Source organism: Delphinapterus leucas, chromosome 13 (assembly GCF_059928025.1).
Source record: "Delphinapterus leucas isolate spDelLeu-1000000601 "Yukka" chromosome 13, BTC_Dleu_Yukka2, whole genome shotgun sequence".
Taxonomy (NCBI): domain Eukaryota; kingdom Metazoa; phylum Chordata; class Mammalia; order Artiodactyla; family Monodontidae; genus Delphinapterus; species Delphinapterus leucas.
In genome coordinates this window covers 44537425-44550107 of record NC_143141.1, presented here as the reverse complement: position 1 = coordinate 44550107, position 12683 = coordinate 44537425, and the positions used below count along the sequence as shown (strand labels likewise).

At 38.6% G+C, this 12683-nt stretch overlaps 1 pseudogene; it reads left to right on the top strand.

Moving 5' to 3' along the window:
• Nucleotides 1-5103: 5103 nt before the first annotated feature.
• Nucleotides 5104-5975, top strand: LOC111186541 (ubiquitin thioesterase OTUB1 pseudogene; annotated as a pseudogene).
• Nucleotides 5976-12683: the final 6708 nt, after the last annotated feature.

The window sequence follows — 12683 nt, the reverse complement described above, 5'->3', positions numbered from 1 at the left end:
GAGGAATATAGGAGGGTGCTGCTTTAAGAGGTTGGTATCACAAGAAAATTCTAAATTACAAAGCAAATACAAATTACAAATCTAAATTAAAAATAATTGTTCCCCTTCAAGAGGATTTTGTACTCTATAAAACTGGTATAGACCAAAAATATGCTTTAAATACAAATCTCCTTCAGTCCATTTAAAATGTTATTTAATTTTAAATCGTTTAGAGAAAACTTCAGGAATATCTTGAGTATAAAGCAATTTGATTATGAACAGGTGTTAATGTATCCCCCCAAGAACACACAGCATACCTTCTTTTTTAAAAAATCAGCAGATATCACGTAATTGCTCTAATTTTGGCCTCCATGACATCCCTAATGTCAGGCAATGGGAAATGCAGATTGCCCTATTTTGGATGGGAAGTTGAATGCTGAGAGCTTAAGTGATTTTCCTGGAGTTACTCACCAAATTGGTAGAGATGGCCCAATAACTGATTTCCAAATACAGTACTGTTTCACTAGACAAATGCCCCTTCCTTCTGTAGTTATATTTGAAAAATACCATTTCCACGTTGTCTTTTATTCTTTTCAAAGAGCTTCTCATACATTATACATTCATTAATTTATTCACTCATTAAAGAAACATTCATGGGGCTTCCCTGGTGGCGCAGTGGTTGAGAATCTGCCTGCTAATGCCGGGGACACGGGTTCAAGCCCTGGTCTGGGAGGATCCCACATGCCGCGGAGCAATGAGGCCCATGAGCCACAACTACCGAGCCTGCGCGTCTGGAGCCTGTGCTCCGGAACAAAAGAGGCCCGCGCACCACGATGAAGAGTGACCTCCGCTTGCCACAACTAGAGAAAGCCCTCGTAGAAACGAAGACCCAACACAGCAAAAATAAATTAATTAATTAATAAACTCCTACCCTCAACATCTTCAAAAAAAAAAAAAGAAACATTCATTAAAAATCCACTAAATGCCAGTCCCCAAATGAGCAACACATGACCCTACCTTCAAGAGTCTCAGATTGTAGTTGGGGTAAAAGATATATAAACACTTATAACCAATAGTAGAGTCCAATGATATAGGTAGGTGTAGGTGTTAAGATAACACTGAGGAGACTTATTAGTTAAGCCAGCCTCTTGTTGCCAAGAGAAATTAAAGAATTCTTGAAAGAGATAACATCTGAGCTGAGTTATGAAGACCTTGTTAAAGTTAGCCAGGAGAAAGAAGTGGTAGAGAGGTATGTGTGCGAAGGAGGGTTGGGGGTAATGGCAATAGGATAAAGGAGGATAAAACGAAGTCCCAACATTTTAAAGGAACTTAGGAAATAGAGCATTTGCATTTGAATAATAAAAAAGTAAAGACTCAGGGGTATGAAGCAACATACACAAGCTGTTAGTTGACAGCAATTAGTTGATTCTGGCTTCTACTTAGCTCTTTTTCCAATATTCCTCACTGCCAATTCAGGTGAAAACAGTAATTAAATGTTTGGTTTTTTGTAAAAACATGGTTTGTTATTGGTCTTGTTTCACCTTCAAAAAAATATAAAATACTATATCAGAATAATAATTTTTGAAAACATTAATTTGTAGTTGAGACCATCACCATCCATATCATTTTTTTCCAAATGGTCCCTACATCTTATTTCAAAATAAACCAGGGAGTAGATCCTGTCTCTATAGTGCAAATTGGGGGTGTTAGGGTTGGGAGAAAAAAGGCTAAGAGAAGAAAATTAACTTGACAAAATCACATGGTAAGTGGCAGAGTGCACACTTGAATCCAAGTTTTCTGAATTCCCAGTTCAAGGTCTTTCCACTATACTCCAAGTTATCTCTGTGAAGCATGCAAAGGAGGATTTTTAGTATTTTTTGCCTTAATATGTCACTGTTCATTTTTTATTATTAATGTAATACACACCCATTATTCCTCACCTTAAAAATCAGAAGTATTATTACTGTGGGTGGGGGAGGGAGTTACATGGTGGTAAAGAGGTCAAATACTTAGAACCTTCAAACAGAAGCCACCAATGTCCATGTTACCGTAAAGCTACACACCTATAATGTCACAGTTAAAAAATGCAAAAAGATTAAATCTACTTCTGATGTTAGAAAATAACAGCTTTTATCCACTTGTTCCAAACACCCCCTTCTAAGGCACAGGGCGAAAAAATCTTTGCCTTATTTTGGTACCATAAGTTCAGAGGAAGAAATAATTTGCCGTGTGATTTTTCAATCACCCAGCTAAATTCAAGTTCCCTTTGACACGGATGCTATTCCCAATTCAACACTGCTAAATTTTAACTACCCTCCCTTTCAATTAGCTGGGTTTCCGTTTGCTTACTTTGTCCGTGGTTATAGCCTTCCCTCATGGACCTAAGATCACTGTTTTCCTTCCTCTTTATGCTCTGTGAGCATCAAGTGTCATGGGGCATGCGTGTAATTGTCAGTGTGAAAAAGCCAGCTGGAGGCATCACAATCATGTCAATATACCAGCCAGCAAGAAAACCTCCAAGGCCATTGTTTCTATTTAGATATAACATTACATGGATTGAAAACTGCTGCTCCTACAAACTTCTGGGTGATAGTACCATGTTTTCATACTTTTATACAATCAGCTAATAAAAATGTGTATATATATGCATAAATATTATATATTTACATATATATAATTGTACCAAAGAAAATAACATTCATCATTCAGAACATATGCAGAATCAGAAATTATTTAATTACCTGTACTACAAAAGATGGAATCTTAGGGCTCTGAGAGACTGTGAGAGGTTAAGTAAAGCAGATCAACTCGCTTGCTAAGAACTGAGGTGAAATTCATCCAACAAAGACTGCTGTTTTCTCTCAGCAGAAAATTCTCCAACCTTAGAAAGTCTCTCTTTAGGTCTACCTTGATATCATGTGTGGTGTCCCATGTTCTTCCTGGGTACCAATGTCTTGTTCAGTAATCACTTAATCTCCCTTCTATTGCTCAAAACAGTGAAAAACAGAAAAGAGTTTCACTACCACCATGTAATATTCTTACGTATTCAGAGCTAGTGGCCGTAGATAAGTGGAACAGAAAATGTAACAAGATGGAGAAAATTTTATTTTCTATATCTCCTCTAGGGGAGAGAAATATATGTGGTAAGAAAAAATACTTTGCTAACCCCTGGGATGACGGTGAAGGAAGTGAGGCAGGCATTCTACAGTAACAATAGATAGTTGACAAGCTACCCTCCAAGAAGATTCAAATCTGGTCAACTGTAGACCTACCTGTGCTGACAGAGGATGCACATTTGGAGCAAAAACTAGATTGTTCAGGATGTTAGAAAAGGATTGAGAAATGCCACAATAATCTCCTTCTCCTGCCTTCCCCTACATAACACAGTGCTTTTACCCTAGTTAACTGTGGAACAAAGCCACCAAGTTATTATCCTGCCAAGCAAGCCTACATGTCTTAGTCCAGCTACCTGGCTGAGTAGCCTGGAAACTTGATGACTTTGAATGAGGAACCTGAACCTTCTTTGCCTAGCTCTGAACTAAGCACTTGATATAAATCAATGATTTCTAAAATTTTTTAAGCTAAAAATTCTTGATTCAAATGAAAGCTTACCATTAAAAAATAATAATAATAGTGACAAACTCTGAATGACAGGTGAAAATGGAGGAGAGTGACAGTAAAGAGCCTCAAACATTCTGAGTGTCCCTGAGGGAATGCCATGGAACCCCTGGTGCTCTGGGGAGAAGGGTTACAAACTACCAGACTACATGATCACAAAAGCTTCTTCCAGCTCTGAAATTGTAGGAGTCTCTTAAACCTTTCCAAAAGAATGAAGTGGTTAATTTTAGAGTGGGAGTGACATTGGCAAAACGGCAGAGCTCTCATTTCCCCCCAAAAATAAAACGTTGAAAAACAAGAAGAAATTGTTAGAATCAACTTTATCAGAGCTCTGGAAAACAGTCAAAGGTTTACAGCAACTAAGTGGACGTCGGATTTTAAAAAAAAGGCAACTTTGAGACAGTAGGAAAGCTTTATGGCATTTTTACTCATTCACGCCCCATCCCCTCCCCAGAATAGTGGTGATATCAAAGCAGCAGCGATTCAGATTCCCACCATAGGACCCTGGTCCCTGGTTCAGCAGGGAGCAGAGTAGAAATTATCCACCAAGTGTGACCTGAAGGACTAGTACAAGGTGCTCACCTCTGTTTCATCTAACTAGAAACTCAAGCCATAAGAACAGTTGGTATTGCTCAAAAACACGCAAGCCAAACTAACCAACCTCAGTTGCCTGGGGCAAAGGATTATAGTCAAAACATACAAAAGACCACCTAAGGCCTGAGAACAAAAGCTGAGGAGAGTTTCTTTAGTAGATTAGAACATGTAAAAGCAGGCATACATGCAGGGAAATACAGAAAATCACGTGCATGTCCAGAGTATGATGAATGCTCAGAGCAGACTTGAGAATACACTAAGCTTCTACCTCAGACGGATCCCTACACTCAGTGCAAGCCTGCCTGAGTCCTGAAGGAGTGCCCTGGCATAGAGTCAACCTGAAAATACTTGGAGAGGTGTTGTTTGTTCAGCACTGGCATTCAAGGAAATCCATGTCAAACTTCTAGCTGAACATAAACTAAGGTATAAAGACCACAGTGGCCACACACAACAAGGAATACACCACAAGCCTTTGCAAAAAGAGTTTGGGGAAGTCATCAAACAAATCAACTACTACAGCATTCAGCAAACAAAAAAATCATCAAACCCTAGGGAAAGGGGGCGAATCTGATTTCCAGATTGCAGGATATGAGAGAGAGAAAGGGGCAGAAAAAAATATTTGAAGAAATACTGGCTGAAAAGTTCCCAAATTTGATGAAAAACATGAATCTATAAAGTCATGAAGCTCAACAAATCCCACGTAGGATAAACTCAAAGAGACATACACTGAGACACATTAATAGGCCACAACACAATCCTCAATAAATTTTAAAACATTTAAATCATACAAAATATATTGTCTGATCACAATGAAGTTATAGTTTTGTAAGAAAACTGGAAAATTCGCCAATATATGGAAAGCACACTCTTAAGTAACCACTGGGTCAAATAAGAAATCACAAAGGCAATTAGAAAATAATTAGAGATGAATTAATTAAAAAGAACACAAACTTATGGAGCAGAAGAAGAAACATCTGGGCAGCAGCTCCAAAGGTGTTAACTGTCTTGTCTGTGCTGAAGCCATCATGGCTCAGCAAGAGAATGCTGTGCAGAACTCTGGTCTCTGAGCATCTGGAGCTCTCAGTTCTGTTCAAAGAGTATGCTGAGGATGACAGTGTCTAGCAGCATGAGATCAAGAACCTCCACGAAAAGTAGTCGTATATTGGCAAGATCAGGCCTGATGGGAACTGCTTCTATTGAGCTTTCAGATTCTCCCCCTTGGAGGCACTGCTGGATGACAGGAAGGAATTGCAGTGGTTCAAGGATATGCCTGTTAAGAGAAAAGAGGACCTGGTGTCCCAGGGCTAGGTCCACTGTTGAGGCTTTCCACAACATATCCATGAACTTGATTGAGCATGTAAAGAAGTGGACCTCAGTAGCAGACCTGTTGGCCTCCTTCAAAAACCAGAGTAACTCTGATTACCTTGTGGTCTATCTGGGGCTGCTCACCTCAGCTACCTGCAGTTTAAGAGCAAGTTCTTCAAGCACTTCATGGAAAGTGGGAAAACTGTCAAGGAGTTCTGCCATCAGGAAGTGGAAGCCATGTGCAAGGAGAATGACCACATCCACATCATCACACTGACTCAGGCCCTCAGCGTCTTCATCCAGGTGGAGTACATGTCCTGCAGTGATTATAGTACTACTGACACACACACATCTTCCTCAAGGGCTCAGGACCTAAGGTCTAACTTCTCTACTGACCTGGACACTATGATATCATCTATAAAAAGGGTTGGCTCCAGCCTGCTACTGCAATGCCTGCTCTGCCCTCTGCCAGGTGCTAGACATGTACAGAAGACTTTTTGTGGTTTTAAAGTGGTCATATTTTACTCTTCCCACTTTCCCTGTCATAAAATCTTCCATGTTTTGTTAAAGGGGATGCTGGTGGTAAAAAACCAAAACCAAACAAAACTCATGGGATGCAGTGAAGGCAGTATTCAAAGGGAAATATATAACTATAAACATTTACATTTAAAAAATAGATCTCAAATCAATAAACTAACTCTGTACCTTAAGAAAGTAGAAAAATAAGAGCAAAGTAAAACCAAAGCTAGCAGAAGTAAGGGAGTAATAAAAATCAGAGTGGTATCAATAACAGAGAATAGGAAAATAATAGATAGAATCAATGAAACTGAATGTTGGTTCTTTGAAAAGGTTAACAAAATTGACAGATCTTTAGCTAGACTAACAATAAAAAAAAGAGGACACAAATAACTAAAATCAGAAATGAAAGGGGATATTATAAATGATTTTACAGAAATATAGAGGATTGTAAGAGAATACTATGAATAATTTACTCCAACAAATTATATAGCTTAGGGGCTTCCCTGGTGGCGCAGTGGTTGAGAGTCCGCCTGCCGATGCAGGGGACACAAGTTTGTGCCCCGGTCTGGGAAGATCCCACATGCCGCGGAGCGGCTGGGCCCGTGAGCCATGGCCGCTGAGCCTGCGCGTCCGGAGCCTGTGCTCCGCAACGGGAGAGGCCACAACAGTGAGAGGCCCGCGTACCACAAAAAAAAAAAAAAAAAATTATATAGCTTAGATAAAATGGGCCAATTCCTAGAAACACAAATTATTTAAACTCAGGAATAAAAAATCTCAACAGACCTATAACAAGTAAAGAGATCAAGACAGTAAACAAAAACCTCCCAACGAAGAAAAGTTCAGAACCAGTTGGCTTCACTGCTGAGTTCTACCAAACATTTAAAGAATTAACAATTCTTCTCAAGCTCATGAAAAAAACAGAAGAGGATGGAACACTTCCTAACTCACTCTATAAGGCCAGCATAACCTCAATACTAAAGCCAGATAAAAGACATCAAAAGCGAAGAAAACTACAAATCAATATTGTTTATGAGTATATATGCGAAAACCCTCAATGATATTATCAAACAAATCCAACAGCATATCAAAATAACTATGTATCATGACCAAGTGGGATTTATTTCAGAAATGCAGGGTGGTTAAACATGAGAAAAATCAATCAATGTAATACACCACATTGACGAATGGCGGGGGGGGGGGGAAACACATGATCATCTCAATCAACCCAAAAAGGCATATGACAAAATATAATAGTCTTTCATGATAAATCACTCAGAAAACTAGAAATAGAAGGAAACTTCCTCATCATGATAAAGGGCATTCATGAATACCCACAGCTAACATCACACTCAGCGGTGAAAGACTGAAGGTTTTCTCCCTAAGATCAGGAAGAAGACAAGGATGCCCACTTTCGCTATTGCTATTCAACACTGTACTGGGCAATTGGACAAGAAAAAGAAACAAAAATCATCCAAATTAGAAAGAAAGAAGTAACACCTCTATTCACAAATGGCATGATTCTAAATGTAGAAAATTCCAAAGAACATACAAGACAGTTACTAGATCTAATAAATGAATTTAGCAAAGTTGCAGAGTACAAGATCAACACACAAAAATTAGCTGTGCTTCTGTACACCTGCAATGAATAATCCCAAAAGGAAAGTAAGAAGCAATCCCATTTACAGTAACATCTGAAGAACAAAATATTTAGGAATACATTTAACCAAAGAGATGAAAGACTTGTAAACTGAAAACTACTAAACATTGCTGAAAGAAAAGGAAAGACATCCTAGGTTCATGAGTAGAAAGGCAATACTGTTAAGATGGCAATACTACTCAAAGCAAACTATAGATTCAATGCGATCCCTCTCAAAATTACAACAGCCTCTTTTGCAGAAATGGAAAAGCTGATCCTTCAAGTTCATATGGAAGTGCAAAGGGGTCCAAATAGCCAAAATAATCTTGAAAAGAACAAAGTCAGATGACTCAAGTTTTTTATTTCAAAACTTACTATAAAGCTACAGTAACCAAAGCAGTTTGATAGTGGCTTAGGGGTAGACATAAACACCAATGGAATAGAACTGAAAGTCCAGAAATAAATGCATACATCTAAGGCTGCTTTAACTTTTGACAAGGATGCCAAATCTACTCAAAAGGGAAAAGAACAGTCTTCAACAACAGTGTTGGTACAACTGAATTTCCACATTTAAAAGAATGAAATTGGGCCCCTATTTCACATCATATACAAAAATTAACTCAAAATGGATCAGTAATCTAAATACTAGAGCTAAAAGCATAAAAGTCATAGTGGAAAACAGGGGTAAATCTTCATGACTTTTGATTTGGCAATGAATTCTTAACAATCACACTAAAAGTATGAGAAACAAAAGGAAAAATAAATAAATCAGATTTCATCAAAATTAAAAACTGTGCAGCAAAGGACATTATCAAGAAAGTAAAAAGTCACCTTACAGAATGGGAGAAAATATTTGTAAATCTTACATCTGATAAGGGTATAAGATCTAAAATAGACAAATACCCACTACAATTCAACAACAAAAAGACAAACAGCCAATTCAAAAATTGGCAAAGAACTTGAATAGACACTTCTCTGAAGATGATATACAAATGGCCAATCACGTGAAAAGATGCTCAGCATCATTAATCACTAGGGAAATGCAAATGTAAATCACAGTGAGATACCACTTCACACCTACCAAAATGGCTCTAATTTAAAAACAGAAAATCATAAGTGTTGGCAAAAATGTAGAGAAATTGGAACCTTCATACATTGCTGATGGAAACGTAAAATGGTGCAGCTGCTTGTGAAAAACAATTTGGTGGTTCCTCAAAAATCTCAACATGAAATAACCATATGACCCGGCAATTCCACTCCTAAGTATATACCCAAAAGAATTCAAAACAGGGACTGAGACAAATACTTATGTGCCAGTGTTTATATTATTTATAATAACCCAAAGTATCCATCCATGGGTTAATGGATTAATAAAATGTAAGATATAGCCATCCCTCGGTATCCTTGGGGGGATAGGTTCCAGGACCCTCTATGGATACCAAAATCCACTGATGCTCAAGTCCCTTATTTAAAATGGTGTACTATTTGCACATAACCTATGCACGACCTCCTGTATTCCTTAAATCGTCTCTAGATTACTTATAATACCTAATACAATGTGAATGCTACATAAATAGTTGCTGGCATGCAACAAATTTAATTTTTGCTTTTTGGAACTTCCTGGAATTTGTTTTGTTAGTATTTTTGATCCGTGGTTGGTTAAATCTGAGGATATGGAACCCACAGATATGGACTGACAACACATTGGAATACATTCCATCACAATGGAATACATTTAATCATAAAAATGAGTAAGTTCAAATACATGCTGCAACATGTATGAACCTTGAAAACATGCTAAGTGAAATAAGCTGGAGACAAAAAGACAAATACTGTATGATTTCAGTTGTATTAAATATCTAAAATAGGTAAATTCATAGAGATAGAACATAGATTAGATGTTACCAGGGATTGGGTGGTGGTAAGAATGCTGAGTGGTTGCTTAATGGTTACAGAGGTTCTGCTTGGATTGAGGAGAAAAACTGGAAATAGATAGTAGTAAATGATTGCACAACATTGTGAATGTAATTAATGTCAGTATATTGTACACTTCAAAAATGGTTAAAATGGCAAAGTCTGGAATATACATTCTACCACAATAAAAAAATTTAATAGGGTGAGATTTAAGGAGGCTGTTCAATATTCCTTAGTGCTTCACCTTTATTTCTGTTTTGAGTCACTGGATTAGTGGTGCCTCTTTAGTATATCCAATAATCTAGCAAAGTTCTCCTTAAGCTAGCACAAGAAAATCTATGGAAGAAGAAGTGAAGTGTGTGTGTGTGTGTGTGTGTGTGTGTGTGTGTATAATGGCCTACTCTTTTGCATTCGGAAATATAATTATTTATCCATAAAGCAACATAGAAGTGAATAAAATTAATGTACAAATATAAACCTACATATAAACACATAGGGTAAAGGGTATACAATGTTTTTGATGCAATAAAGCTTCTGTTATTATAATTTTGCATGGGTTTTCCTGCTTTTCAACACATATTGTGTCTAATCTTTTCATGGTTTTTTCCTTCTTGTTTATTTTTTTCTATAGTGTTCAAATGTTAAATATGACATCAACACTATTTTGTTGCTTAGAAGCAATGTTTCAATGAACTCCATTAAGATTCTCTTCCCTGTCTTATTTGAAGTCTACCACTGCTGAAATGTCTCCTGTGTTCTCTTGTCTTCTGAGGGCATCCTTTTCTTCTGGGTTTCTCCATGAGTTCGAACTCCAATCTTTGCCTACCCCAAGCTACTCCTGATTAACTTTGCTCTTTCTGAGTAAATGGGTCAGCACAGAACAGCCTGACTTTAAAAAGCATCATTTTTCTGTAAAACCTAACATAAGCTAAATAAAGTTTTATGATTCAACACAACAAAACCCTCATTAGGAGTGCATAACTGAGCTTTTTCATGGTCTACATATGCATAGTGAGGTAAGAGAGTGGAGAAGAGAATCGTCTGCATATCACTGGTCAGGCTCCAAACAGCCGTGATATTCAGTGGACAGCTCTCGGGGGAGGCAGAGATATCTGAAACAGGGGCCGATGGCGGGAATAGAAAGAGAAGGACTGTAAGTGACACCGGTGAGGGATAACTATAATATCTGTCAACGGATTAGAAGTCCGAAATATGGAAGAAGGAAACTCAAAGCTCACAGAGACTGGAAGAAGGTGAAAGAAACCAGCTGTTTTCAGGATGAGAACAGAATGGAGGAAAAGGGAGTTTGAGGTTCTAATGGGATAGAACCTTAAATAGGAAGAGTTTAAGTAGAACACTGAGATTCAAAAACTGAGAATCTCAGGAGAGAAGACAGAGCAAAGGACGCAAAGAAGCAGCAAATGACATGGAAAGGACCAATTTTAGAGGTAGTAGGGCCTAAAGGATAGCACGGAAAGCAAGCACAGAGTGGGGGGCAAAAAATATTCCATAGAATGTAAGGTGGGAGGAGTGACTTGGATTTGGGAGATAAGGGGTTATGAATAATATTTAAGAAAGTTATTTCTTTGTGGTTATGGAACTGGGAGTCACACAGCAATGGAATGAAGGTGGTGAAGTAGGCAGGGGTGTTAAAATACAGGCAATTCCTTCCCAAAGGCTAATAATGAAAAGAAAAACAACAAGAGGAAAATAGCCTGTGGAGGTAACAAGACAGAAGGAGTTTTCTATTTTATTAATATTTTTAAATATAAAGGTGGAGGTAAAACTCACAGAGAAATAAATCAATTCATGGGAAGAGAAGGGCTAAACTGAAGGGGGCAAGAAAATGGAGTAGAAGAGAATGACTGAAATCCAGGACAAAGCTGAAAACCTAGCCCTGGGAAGAGGAAAACAACTTCTAAAACAGAGACAGGAGAAATGAAAGCCTAAATAAAAGAAGACACAGACGAATCACCCAGAATGACTTCAACAGCCTCAATTCAGCAGGCCCAATGTTCTCCGATGAAACTGAAGAGAGAAGAGGTAGGTGGCTTTGCGGTTCAAAGGCAGAAAAGGGATTTGAAAGAGAAAGTCAGCAAGATAAGGAGGAAACAAGAGAGGAATAAAGGAACTACTAAAACAATAAGCAGATGCCCTCTTGGAAGTAATGGAAGTTCAAGGGAAGCCTAGATTTCATTAAAGCAGGCGTTGAGAGATTCACACGTAGAATAAATGAAGGATGGTGTAGCATTTGCTTATGAGAAAAACAAGGCTCCTAAGAGATAGGCAGAGGGGCAGAACAGGAGAGGAACCCAGGACGCTGGGTAGAATTGTGGGGATGGAATGAGACAGAGATGTTTTGTACCTGCTAGGAAAAGCCGTGGCTATCTTATTTACCAGCATGACTCTCCAAAACTGGGTGGAATTTCATTAAAGATGTGGGATTCAGTAAAGGAAAGGCTATCTGGTTCATGATTGGCAAATGATACTTGCCACCTCTTCCCCTAGGCTCAGGAGAGGAATGTGTGGTGCTGAAAGGGACAGATTTTGTTTTCACTCCTGTTGGCTGCCGGCATGGGGCCCAGCAAAAGCAGAGTCACGCAAGTGCAAACTTGCTGCTTTTTAAGCAACGAGCTGGCAGGGAAGAGATCCTCTCTTTATCATGTATTTATTTATTTATAATTTGTATAGCATCCATATCCAAATGGATTTGAGGCAGTCTGCAATAAAAACACATGTACACATGTCACAAGATACTTAAACTAAAGGTCAGAGGGAGCCTAGAAAAAGGAGGATAGCTCTTGCAGCGTGTTGCTCTGCAGGAAAATAACTAGGAAGAAGAGATGGCAGCCTGAGGGCAAATGTTTCTCAGGGACGCTCTCCCATTGCTGGTTTTGTCCATGACAACCACCAGAGAAAACCTTTCGTCTTGGAGTATGCCCAAACCAAAGGTCCCAAGCCCAGAGAGGGAAGAGTAGGGTCTGGTGCTCAGTGAGAAGATGCTGTCAAGTATATGTGCATTGTTCCCACTGCCTTCAGCCCAGGAGGTAACACTGCTGGGGTGTGAATGGATTTCCTGATGTCAGCAGAGGGAACCAATCCACCTCTGTCTCCAGGA